Consider the following 12,843-nt stretch of genomic DNA (forward strand, 5'->3'; position numbering starts at 1 on the left):
AGAGCATCAGTCTCAGTCCACAAAACAGACATCTCTCCAGATAAATTAACAAACACAGACGTGAAGGCACCTAAAATTGATCCAGTAAAGCTATGCCCAATTCATAAGAAGCCGCACCCCCTATACAGATGTCGCGGGTTCAGGGAGAAGTCTTTGGAAGACAGGAAAGCCTTTCTAAAGCAGAATGGTATTTGCTTCAAATGTGTAGCATCAACAACACATCTAGCAAAGAATTGTGAGAGGTCTTTAAAATGCAATGAGTGTGGCAGTGAAAGGCATCACTCAGTCCTACACCCAGGTCCTGCCCCTGAGTCTTTAAAGGTCTTCCCGCCTGCTGAGACTCATGGCGGGGAGTTAACCCTTTGCAGACTGCACCGAACATTCCATTTTTTCATACTCAATGGCCTCATGGCACAAAAGGCTGTATTGTGTGATTATGCTACATGGCAGAGATACAATATACCCACCATTGTAATCAGGAGAAATAGAGCTTTCCAATGGTATACAATATAACTAATACATTTGAAGAGAACACACATATCTTTAAAAAATGTCTTCAAAATCCAACCCCAAAAAACACGAAAATATCAGTTAGTCAAGATTAATCTCATTTTTTCCCCAATTTCTGTTGTAGGTAGAGAAAAACCTAGAGTGAATAGGAGATTCACAATTTGATCCTCTATTCACTGAAAAAAACTGAATCAATCTGTCACCTTCTGTTCAAATGTTATGATAAATTTATTGGACCTTTGCAGATGGCACAAAACATTCCGTTTTTTCATACTTGATGCCCCCGTGATACAAATAGGCTTGTTGTGTGGATATGCTAGATGCTAGAGACATAATATACCCATCATTGTGATCAGAAGAGCTAGTCCTTTAAAATGGTATACATCATGGTTAATAAGTTTAAGTGTAACATTCATTGTTTTTAAACAAGACCTTCAAAATTCAACCTTAAAAAACACAAAAACAAACATTTGTCAAGATAAATCTTATGTTTTACCTAATACCTATCGCAGATATAGTGTGTGAGATATAGACAATGTTGTGCTCTGTTCAGTGAAAGAAACAGAATCAATTCATTACCTTTGGTTCAAAAGTTATGATCAATTACTCATAACTGCAAGTTGAAGTGACGAGTAGAATTTTTAAAAAGTAGAATGCTTTCATTCCCTGATTTAAAATTCAACTCCAAAATACACAGATATGTTGGTCATGTAATAAAATAAGTGTATTTAACCATCTCAGTTGTATAGCTAAATGTGGCATGTTTTACCTTGCTTTAAGAGCCAATAACCTTTGTGAGTGAGGAAAGACTAAAGGTGAAGTAAACACTAGCTGACGGAGAATGCTTCTCTCTGTGTATCATTCTGTTACGAAAACAAGAATAGAGAAAAGACACTGACACAAGTTTTCTAATGGAAAAACTATTTTTCATTTTATTTTAAAATTGATCAATTATATTAAATCTTTAGGAACCCAGGTATAACACTAAAACAAACAAGCAGTAACTACTAGAACTACAAGAGCAAGAAGACAACACTGCAACAAGCGTCTACGCTTTCTACCTGACATGGGCCTGTCAGGGAATGGCTAACCAAACCCAAAATAGATTGTCATAAGAATGTTAATTAGTAGAAATGTAAATGTAAATGTAATGAAACTATTACCATTACTGTCATTATTATAACAAGTAATGCCCTTGTAACGATAAAAATTGTGCACATGCGCAGTTGCGCATGCGCGTGCGCACACACAAACACAAACATTGTTACTCAGCTGAGGATGATGGGAGATCACTCCCCTCCTACTCCTCTTCTTCCACATCCTCTTCACCCAGTAGCTGGCTATCCAGGTACTCCTCCATGTCCACCCCTGCATGATCCTGTAGTTGATGCTCACCGATGACCTGGAGCTCCTCAACTGTCAGTTGTCTCTTTTCCCTGAGAGACTCCATCAACCGTGCATACTGGCTCTTCTCCCCCTCCATCTAAAATAATGAGGAGAAAAAAAGAGAAGCCTGTAAATAACTTACTTGGTTGTTACAATACAATCTGAGTCACCTCTATGTCCTTTTTCACTAAAGACACGGTCACTAAAAGGCTAACTGATGATTTGGAGAAATAACACACACACAAACATAGTTACCCAGCTGAGGATGATGGGAGATCACTCTCCTCCTCTTCTTCCACATCCTCTTCACTCAGTAGCTGGCTATCCAGGTTCTCCTCCTCTGCAGTGTCCATCCCTTCATGATCCTGTAGTTGATGCTCACCGATGACCTGGAGCTCCTCAGCAGTCAGTTGTCTCCTTTCCTTGAGAGACTCCATCAACCGTGCATACTGGCTCTTCTCCCCCTCCATCTAAAATAATGAGGAGAAAAAAAGATAAGCCTGTAAATAACTTACTTGGTTGTTACAATACAATCTGAATCACCTCTAACTATGTCCTTTTTCACTAAAGACACGGTCACTGGAAGGCTGATTGATTTGGAGAAATAACATTAGCCTGTGAACTCACTTGAAGCAAGTTAGTATTAAATCCTTGACTATATGTTATAGACCAGCTTACAAACCAATACTGATATAAGACAACTAGAGCAAGAAAATAAGACAGAAACCATCTAGAGAGCGCATGTATGCACACACACACACACCGTGTTATTTCCTGACAGCGTAAAGACGAAATATTGCGTCTCGACGTGGAGTAGAGAAAATACCCACTTGAGTTCACAGCATGTTAACGTTAGTTGGCAAGTATCGCCATAACCTTGGTCAAGAAAATTATAGTCTACGACTAAGCAATAGTTATGACACTATACTACACGTCTTCAGTTATGCACTCATACAACAGTAGCCGACAATAAACGAAAACCTTGCGTTAGACCCTTGGCACAATCATAACGTTTGGATACGTTAGCACCTTTCATGTTTGACAGATCATATCTAGCAAGCTAGCCAACTTGACTGCATAGAACTGTAAAATGTGGTACATATTTCGACGAAATAACTGGTTTATTTAAGTATAAAATAGCCTACCAATAGATGTCCTTCACATGAGGTGATATAGATAGAGCATTTGAGCTAAACTGATCAGGAGGGCGCGTCGCGGGCATGTCGAACCAAAAATATTTCTGGAGCTGGAAATGTACAGCTAGCGTGCTAACGGTAATGACTGCTGTAGTATTACCTGACAGGCTATTTCGTTCAAACTTGAATACATATCTAAAGTAACAGTCCTAGTAGTTAGCTTTCCATGTTTTCCATGTTATGAAAATAGTAACAGTTTACTAAAGACAACAGTTTGCTAAAACACCAGCAACCAGCTGATATGAACACAGACGCAAATGGTCATATACACACGGTGCAATTACTAGTAAAATGGCTAAATATAAACGACTAAATAACTGGTTTATTTGGGAATAAAATAGCCTACCAATCAGATGTCCTTCACATGAGATGACATAGATAGAGAATTTGAGAGACACTGGTCAGGACAGGAGGACGCGTCGTGGGCAAAATATTTCTGGAGCGAGAGGCTCCCTAACTTACAGCTAACGTTATGAGTTGCTGTAGCATTACATGACAGGTTATTTCGTTCAAATTGAATACATATCTAAGGTGACAGTCCTAGTAGTTGGCTCATCATGTTTTACATATAGTTACCCCCCCAAAATCACTGAAAATAGCAACATTTTACTAAAGATAACAGTTTGCTAAAACACCCGCAAATATTGCGAGCTGAAGTAAACACAGACACATATGTTACGGTCATACACTCACGGTGCAATTACTGGTAAAAATAGCTAAATAAAAACGATTTTTAAGTAAAAACGTGGATAGGTATTAATAACAACATATAAAAAGACTGTTTTACCTCAATTGATCCACCAGTTTGTCCTTCAAACGACGTTATGATGTCTGATGTATGGTGACAGCTAGCGTTGCTCCTTTAGATTCAGCAGGCAGAATGACGTTTCAACTTCTTGTTTTCTCTTCAAGCAGTGAAACAGTTTCGCGCCACAAATCCCTTAACCAATCATATCACTGTAAAGCCTATGATGTGACGTTTATGGGGAAGTTTTCATTAATAAAATCAGTTGAAGTATGGCGGAGTTATTAGACTCAACATCATCGGTACTGGGGTACCGATTTTACAGCGTGCCGTCTGCAAAGGGTTAAGTGATTCTGCAAAAGAAGAACTGTCAGCCCACTGCACAGAGGTCTGTGGAGCTAATCTGAATGGTAAAACCTGTTCAAAGATATGCCTCGTCAAAGTATTCCCGACAGGCCAGCAGAACAAGGCAATCAAATTTTATGCTGTCATTGATGACCAGAGTAATCGTTCTTTGGTCAGGTCAGAGTTCTTTGACATTTTCAAATTAGACAGCCAGAGTTCTCCTTATTGTCTGAAAACCTGTGCAGGAGTCACAGAGACAAGTGGGAGACGAGCACATGGCTTCCAAGTAAGTTCATTAGATGGCGACGTCACTCTTCCTCTTCCAACCTTGATAGAATGTAACAACATTCCAAACAACCGCTCAGAGATCCCCATACCGCAGGCTGCTCTTCACCACCCACACCTGCGGCCCATAGCAGGACAGATCCCAGAGCTCCATAGTGACGCTCCAATCATGATGCTGCTTGGAAGAGATATCATCAGAATACATAAGGTGAGGAGACAGATAAATGGACCGCATGACGCCCCATATGCCCAAAGACTAGACCTGGGTTGGGTCCTAGTTGGGAACGTTTGCTTGGGCAGAGTTCATAAGCCATTTAGCGTGAATGTCTTCTTCACGAACACTCTGGAGAATGGCAGGCAGTCACTCTTTGAACCATGCCCTAACACCTTTTATGTGAAGGAGAGTGTCTGTAAAATGAAAGCTCCAGGTGTCACAGAGATGCGCAACAAGAGCAGACAGCACATAGGAGACGGCGTCTTCAAGAGAACGGAAGATGATGAGAAGCAAGCCCCTTCCATCGAAGACATGGCCTTTCTCCATATCATGAAACAAGGCTTTTACAAAGATAAAGAAAACAGCTGGGTAGCCCCCCTTCCTTTCAAGCCTCAGAAACGGCATCTACCCAACAACAGAGAACAGGCTCTGAATCGCTTCAGGTCATTAGAGAGATCATTCTCAAAGAAACCTGACATGAAGGATCACTTCTTTGGCTTCATGGAGAAGATATTGGAGCAAGGCCATGCTGAAGTGGCCCCTCCACTCAAGAAGCATGAGGAATGTTGGTACTTACCTCTGTTCGGGGTGTACCACCCAAGAAAGCCAGGCCAAATCAGGGTCGTCTTCGATTCAAGCTGTCAGTTCGACTGTGTGTCTCTCAACGATACCCTCCTGACTGGTCCTGACCTCAATAACAGCCTCCTCGGAGTGCTTATGCGCTTCAGGAGAGAAGCAGTAGCCTTTACTACGGACATTCAGCAGATGTTTTACTGCTTTGCTGTCAGACCACAAGACAGAAACTTCCTCCGTTTCTTCTGGTATCAAGACAATGATGAAAGCAAAGGCATCACTGAGTTTAGGATGAAGGTCCATGTCTTTGGCAACAGCCCTTCTCCTGCTGTCGCAATTTATGGCCTCAGGAAAGCTGCAAGAGAGGGTGAAGCAGAGTATGGAGTAGATGCTCGAGAATTTGTGGAGAGAGATTTCTATGTTGACGATGGTTTAAAATCGTTGCCTACAGCTGCAGCTGCCATCGACCTCCTCAGACGAACCCAAGAGATGCTGGCTTGTTCCAACCTGAGGCTCCACAAGATCACTTCAAACTCAAAAGAAGTCATGAGCGCTTTTCCCGCGGAAGATCATGCCAGTGGTCTGAGAGATTTAGACCTCGGCAGTGACACATTACCAGTTCAACGCACACTCGGTGTAACCTGGGACCTTAAGAGTGACACATTCACATTTCAGGTGTCAAGTGACAGGAAGCCATACACTCGCCGTGGAGTCCTGTCCACCATAAACGGCCTATACGATCCCCTCGGATTTGCTGCTCCAGTTATCATTGAAGGCAAAGCTTTGCTCAGAGACCTTACAGCAGACTCTCAAGACTGGGATATGCCTCTACCTCCTGAAAAGCAAGAACTGTGGGAACGATGGAGAGACTCCTTGCAAGACCTCCAAGATCTTCATATTCCCAGGCCTTACACCCAAGCTTCTTCCTCTGCTGCTTTACACAGAGAGCTTTGCGTCTTCTCAGATGCTTCTGTCACAGCAATAGGTGCAGTAGCATATCTGAAGATCTTGAACTCAGAGGGGAATCCCCAGGCAGGTTTCATCCTGGGCAAAGCCAAGCTCGCCCCACGTCCTGACTTAACTATTCCACGTCTAGAACTCTGCGCAGCTGTGTTGGCGGTGGATGTAGCGGACGTTGTAAAGTCAGAGATGGACATTGCATTTGATAAGGTCACCTTTTTTACGGACAGCAAAATAGTCCTTGGCTACATCAATAATGAAAAACGCAGATTCTATGTGTTTGTAAGCAACAGAGTCCAGAGAATTAGACACAGCACTAATCCGCAACAGTGGCATTATGTGTCAAGCAACCAGAATCCAGCAGATATAGCAACAAGGTCTGTCTCTGCTTCCCGCCTCAAAGAGACCTCATGGCTGACAGGTCCAATGTTCTTGACTCAGTCTGAGCAGACACCTTGCAGTGCAGACGCGTTTGATCTTGTAAGTCCTGACAATGATGTGGACGTGCGTCCCGAAGTAATGGTACTCAGCACCACAGCCAAAGAATGCCATCTTGGTGCAGAGCGCTTTGAGCGGTTTTCTACCTTGACATCACTACTTCGAAGTGTAGCATGTCTGATACACATTGCTCGCTCTTTCAAAAAGGATTCACCCAAAGACTCAAAGACATGTAAAGGTTGGCATAACTGTGCCACAGCCTACTCTGTGGATGAATTAGCAGAAGCCAAAAATGTCATACTGAAAGCCGTACAGGAAGAGACTTGTGCCAGAGAACTTGAGTGCATTAGAAATGGGGAGAACATTCCAAAAGACAGCCCCCTACTTACCTTAAATCCAGTCATCGATGGAGATGGTCTCTTGAGAGTTGGAGGCCGTATTTCTCAAGCAAACATCGGACATGATGAGAAGAATCCCATCATAATACCAGGACGACATCACCTTGCAATTCTGATTGTGAGACATTATCATCAACAGTGCAAACATCAAGGCCGGCATTTTACCGAAGGTGCCATTCGCATGGCAGGTTACTGGATCTTAGGAGCTAAAAGACGTATATGTTCTCTCATCTTCAGTTGTGTAACTTGCCGGAGGCTCCGTGGGAGATGTGAAATTCAGAAAATGGCAGACTTACCCATGGACAGAGTGAGCATGGAACCTCCATTCACCTATGTGGGGATCGATGTGTTTGGCCCATGGTCGGTCTCAACCCGCCGCACCAGGGGAGGTCATGCAAATGATAAGAGATGGGCAGTGCTGTTCACCTGCCTAAGCATCAGAGCGATCCACATCGAAATCATAGAGAGTATGGACACTTCCTGCTTTATAAATGCTGTGAGACGCTTCCTCGCCATTCGTGGTCCAGTGAAGCAGATACGCTCTGATCGAGGGACCAACTTTGTTGGAGCGTGCAGAGAGTTGAACCTCCCTTCCAACATGGACAAGAATGCAGTGTCTAAGTTTCTTGCAGAGCAAGGCTGCTCATGGATCTTCAATCCGCCCCATGCCTCTCATATGGGGGGTGCGTGGGAGCGGATGATCGGAATTACAAGAAAGATTCTAGACTCCATGATGCTCCAAATGAAACCCTCAAGAATTACTCATGAAGTTCTTGCCACATTAATGGCTGAGGTTACCGCCATTGTGAATTCTAGGCCTCTGATACCGGTCTCCACCGATCCAGAAGACCCATGCATTCTGACGCCCACAGCTCTACTTACGCAGAAGACTAGTCCATGTCCCGTTCCTCCAGGGGAGTTTGGTGGAACTGACCTCTACAGGCGTCAGTGGAAACAGGTGCAGAGCTTGGCAAGCACCTTCTGGGACAGGTGGCAGAAACAATACCTGTCTACGCTTCAGCCAAGAAGAAAGTGGCAAGATGACAAGCAGAACATCACAGTAGGGACTGTAGTGCTCATGAAAGACTGTCAGTCGAAGCGGAATGATTGGCCATTAGGGCGCATTATGAAAGTGTTTCCAAGTAAAGATGGAAAGATCCGCAAGGTAGAAATCAAGGTTGCTGATAAAGAAGGGACAAAGGTGTTCCTAAGACCTATAACTCAAGTTGTCACACTCCTTCCCGCTGATTAATGGCAGGGCAGTTTCTTGTTTAGGTTAATTAAAATAAAGGTAGTGGTATCACAGGATACCAGGCGGGGAGTGTGCTGTATAGTAAATGGAGTTAAATGCATCCTGTTCCTTTAAGAAAGATTTGTTAATGGATGACATCATCATCTCCATGGCAGCGCAGGCAGTACAGCAATTTAGTTCGTGTGAAGACAGTAAAAGAAGTCTCATACATCTACTACTTTATCTACTTCTACTTTATGTTATCAAACGCCATCTGTAACGTTTCATGCTCTTGGATGCACTGTCGGTAGGTTATTAATGTTAAATGAAGTTTACATTATATTTAGCTGTGATTTGTTTTGAGATAGTGCAGATATCTTATGTTAATTTAATGAGTTAATTTTTACACGTGTTATTATTAGCATGTGCTAGCGCTCATTGCATTTGCTGGATGAGAATCCATTGTCATTAGTTAGCTTAAAAACACCTCAGTTAATTCTTATGATAAGCCTATTTAGGAAATAGTTGTCATATGTGTGTAAAACACTTAAGTAATTTCATATTCGTTTGTATTAATGTGCTGAAAATATATTGTTATCTTTGTTTGTAGTTTTACCCTACTTCCAGTCAACTATTAAAAAACAGAGTGAATATCCTCTTCAGCGTGGTGATTGGAGGAGGAGTTATCTGTCTGCCAGCTTGTGCAGGGCGTATAAGGGTGGCAGAATACTTGGATTATGCACATGCGGAGCTGAGGCCTTTGTGGCAAGACCTGACTTCAACTCAGTTTCCATGAGGCATTATGAGGTTATGAAGAGGTTATGAAGTGTTATAAAGTATTTATAAAGTATTTATAAAGCTTTACACAGTCTTTATAACAGTTCACACATAATGACTGCACTCGAACAATGTTAAAGTGCTCTAGTATGAACACGGAGAGCTTGAGCTATCAGAATGCATAATACAATTTATCTCTTGGCATACCATGATGCTCATTTTGCCAAGTGCTTTCAAAACTCAGTTTATTCACTCCTGAACAAGTTTTAATAATTATAACCATGTAGGGCGTACACCTAAACTTCATGGCACTATATGAGTGCTATTATGTCTATTTGTAACTTGTAATAGACTCATATTAGATGCTATGACTCAAGATTAATACTTCATAAACATTTACAAGCATGTTTATAATGCTTTATGGAAACCCAACATTAATGAACTGAGTTTGTCCTATGTTTTCCTCACTGCCTGGGCTTCTTTGCCCACCATTTGTAAACAGTGTTTTTCCTCACACGTGGCAGCTTGTGTCTATGTGGGCACTGAGGCTCAAGGGTTAGTTTGTCGTCACAGTTAGCGCTCTCAGAAGCTGCTTCTTGATGATAGCCGCCCTTCGATCGCTGGGAGTTAATTCATGTGTCAGTCAGAGATGCAGCAGTCTGGCCATGTGAAACCACTCCTCCTCCTCCTCCTCTTCTTCCTCATCTCTCTCTCTCTCTCTCTCTTCCTCCCTCTCTTCCTCCCTCTCTCTTACTCACTCTTGCTTAATCTCACACCCTCTATCTTATCCCCCCCTCCCCAGTTCCAAAAGCACTCAAGGATTATTTTTTTCAAGAACAAAAACGACTGTGTGTCCAACAATGTGTGACTAGACACTGAAGAGGTGGACCTACAAAAGCAGAGAAAAACACATACTTTAGACACACACTTTTTCTCTGTGTCTCCGTTTCCCCGTCTTCAAAAAGTTGTCACACAGAATACACACACCAGAGCTGCTCCAAACTAAACTGTGTGAGAGACTTCCAGTAGAGTTGATGAATAGCATGTGGTTCATGTCCTCAGTTCAGTAATCAGAACATTGCCCATGTCTCTTCAATTCACATTCATTCTCCTTTGATTACATGGTGGTGAATGACATGTATGTAAAGCAACAGTAGTGTTCTATTGAATGTTGGGCCGCCGGTGGTCTTCATCTGACATGGCCATTTCCATACTGTGTGTGTGTGTGCAGTGCAGTGCTTGTGACAGCTCAGTAATGGAGTTTATCCAGTCGTTTCATGATCTCCTAAGGTGTGATAATTAAATGAAGTCTCTCTCTTTCTCTCTCTGTCTCTCAAACACACACACACACACACAATCATTCACCATTCACACACGCACACACACATGCTCTCTCTCTCTCATACACACACACACACGCACACACACATTCTCTCTCTCTCTCTCTCTCTCTCTCACTCTCTCTCTCTCTCTCTCTTACCAGCATCACCAGCAGCAGTGAGACCTTTGATCATGATTCTATTCAACTCCTGACAAAAAGGTGAGCTCGAGTTTCCCGTTCCACTCTGTTCCGAGTCAAAAGGTCAGAAAACTCAGTGGGTCCTGGCGCCTGCGAGCTCCAGTGAGTGTGTGAGTGTGTGAGCGCGTCGGCCGGGCCGGTTGTGTGTGAGAGTGATGAGCTAATTAGTGGAGATAATAGGGGCACACTGTAATGATCCGGTGGGGAGAGCTGCTGTTCAACGCCTCACAGTCTTGGTGGAGAAAAGGAGCCTCCTAGTCCCAGTCATCATTTAAAGCCTGATTTATGTGCTCTTGGATATGAAAATGTGGGGAGATGCATACACACACACACACACACACACACACATGCAAACACACTCATGCACACACACGCAATCATGCACGCACACACACACGCACATACATACATACACACACATACAGTACACTACATACATACAGTTTGCGTGCTCATATACAGTACACACAATCATATACACACACAAATGCAAACACACACACACACAAAAAAAACCCAAAAGTGTTTGTGCATACAGTATGTGTGTGTATAGAGTATAGAGTAAGTGAGCCCTGCATTTGTGTGCATTCATGCCCCCCCCTCCACTCTACTCCACTCTCTCTCTCTCTCTCTCTCTCTCTCTCCCTTCCTCTCTCCCCTCGTGGAAGAAGATACGGCGACAACTCTCGTCCCGTCACAGGAGTCGCTGACGCCGAATCGCCTGAGTGTCGTTTCATAAGAGCTCCTCATCCGTCTCCGTCTCTCCAGGCCTCCACGCTAATAAATAAATCATCTGGCGGACAGGGCGACGTGTCTGCTGATCTAGAAGCTCCCCAGCTCACTGAACATCTCCACACACACCTCAGAGTAACAATACAGTACAGCATACGCCATGATATCTCAATATGCCTGCATGCATCGAAAATGCCACAGTAAAAAAGTCTACATATCTCAATGCATCACCTCACGACTAAATTTGTGATAAATAGGTTTATATCTTAATGTCTCTTTGTCTCAACAAGTTTGAATGTCCTCAAGTTTGTCTGGTCTGGAATGTTCCAGAAGGAATGAAACACACATTGTGTCTTTTGTGGTGTCTCCCTTCCATCTTTGTGTTACCATGGCGCTTGCTTGGCTTACTGTAAGGAAGATGAATGGCGGGGTGGCCTCGTCTTGCTGCGGTTGAATTGAGGGGTCAGTCTGCACGGGTTTGTCTGAGAGTGGCTCTGGACACCACAGCTGTAACCGTGAGCTTCGCCTCATCCATCAGGGCCGTGAGTAAAGAAGTGCCTCCAGTACTGACCACTGAGTTTGTCATAGTGTTAGTGAGTAGATGGAAGAGGGTCAGGCAGTAAGAGAGAGAGAGAGAGAGGGAAGGAGAGAGAGAGAGAGAGAGAGAGAGATCACAGTGAAAGCTTTGGCTTGCATGTGCAGCATGATTAGTTTAGCTGTCACACTAGGTGTGTGTGTGTGTGTGTGTGTGCGTGCGTGCCTGTGTGCGCGTACATTACAAATTGGCTGCACCGGGTGGCGAGCCAACTTTACATGCTCTGTAATGAAGGCTTTTATGTTACTCCCCTCTACAGCTGACCCTGTTCTCCCCATCGTGGGATGGCCAGGCCTGTGGATCAGCCTCAGTCCATTTCTGTTTGAATCTGTGAATCATTTGATCTAAAACAGTTGATTTTGTAGGCCCATTATGGCTTCCTGGTCCTTGAGACGGAAGGAAAAGTTTCACTTATGTTTGCTAAAGGTTTCACCACAGAAGCAGTCTTGTAATTTGCAGTCAGTGTTTTTGTGTGTAAAAAAACTGAAATGCTTCCAGACCAGTAATAAAGACATAATACTGTAGTCGTGGGAAAGTGAAATTGTTCCTGTGTCCGCTGTGTACGCTAATACTTTGTTTGAGCTGTTTTTTGTACACTTGAAAGACATTTCCCTGGTCTCAGACATGTAAACATGGAATTCAGGCTGAAACTAAGAACAAGTCTGTTAAGTTGAGATAAATTGTCTTCACATAAGGGAGCACAATTTATGTATTATGCACATAATTCATTATGGAAGCATCTTCTCTCTTTTTATTTTTAACCAAGATGAATAAAATCTCTTACTGCACGTCTTCACCTTTAATTAACATTTTGCCAGCGCTGCCATCTTTGTTTTAGTCTTTTTGCTGCAAAGTGTTGTGTCAGTTGCTCTCCACGGCTTTGGTGGAGCTACAGAGTAGCACGTACGCTACTTTCCCTGCTAGCAGGGCTCATCTCTC

General features: G+C 43.2%; 1 long non-coding RNA gene across 1 annotated transcript; it reads right to left on the bottom strand.

Annotated features, from left to right (window-relative positions):
• Positions 1-1,429: 1,429 nt before the first annotated feature.
• LOC134069086 (uncharacterized) lies at positions 1,430-4,064 on the bottom strand. The gene is made up of 3 exons (XR_009936767.1): positions 3,880-4,064; positions 2,152-2,366; positions 1,430-1,993 (listed from the first exon to the last, which is right to left on the bottom strand). It is a non-coding gene; the product is annotated as an uncharacterized LOC134069086 (long non-coding RNA).
• Positions 4,065-12,843: the final 8,779 nt, after the last annotated feature.

Source organism: Sardina pilchardus, chromosome 21, assembly GCF_963854185.1.
Source record: "Sardina pilchardus chromosome 21, fSarPil1.1, whole genome shotgun sequence".
NCBI classification, from domain to species: Eukaryota; Metazoa; Chordata; class Actinopteri; order Clupeiformes; family Clupeidae; genus Sardina; species Sardina pilchardus.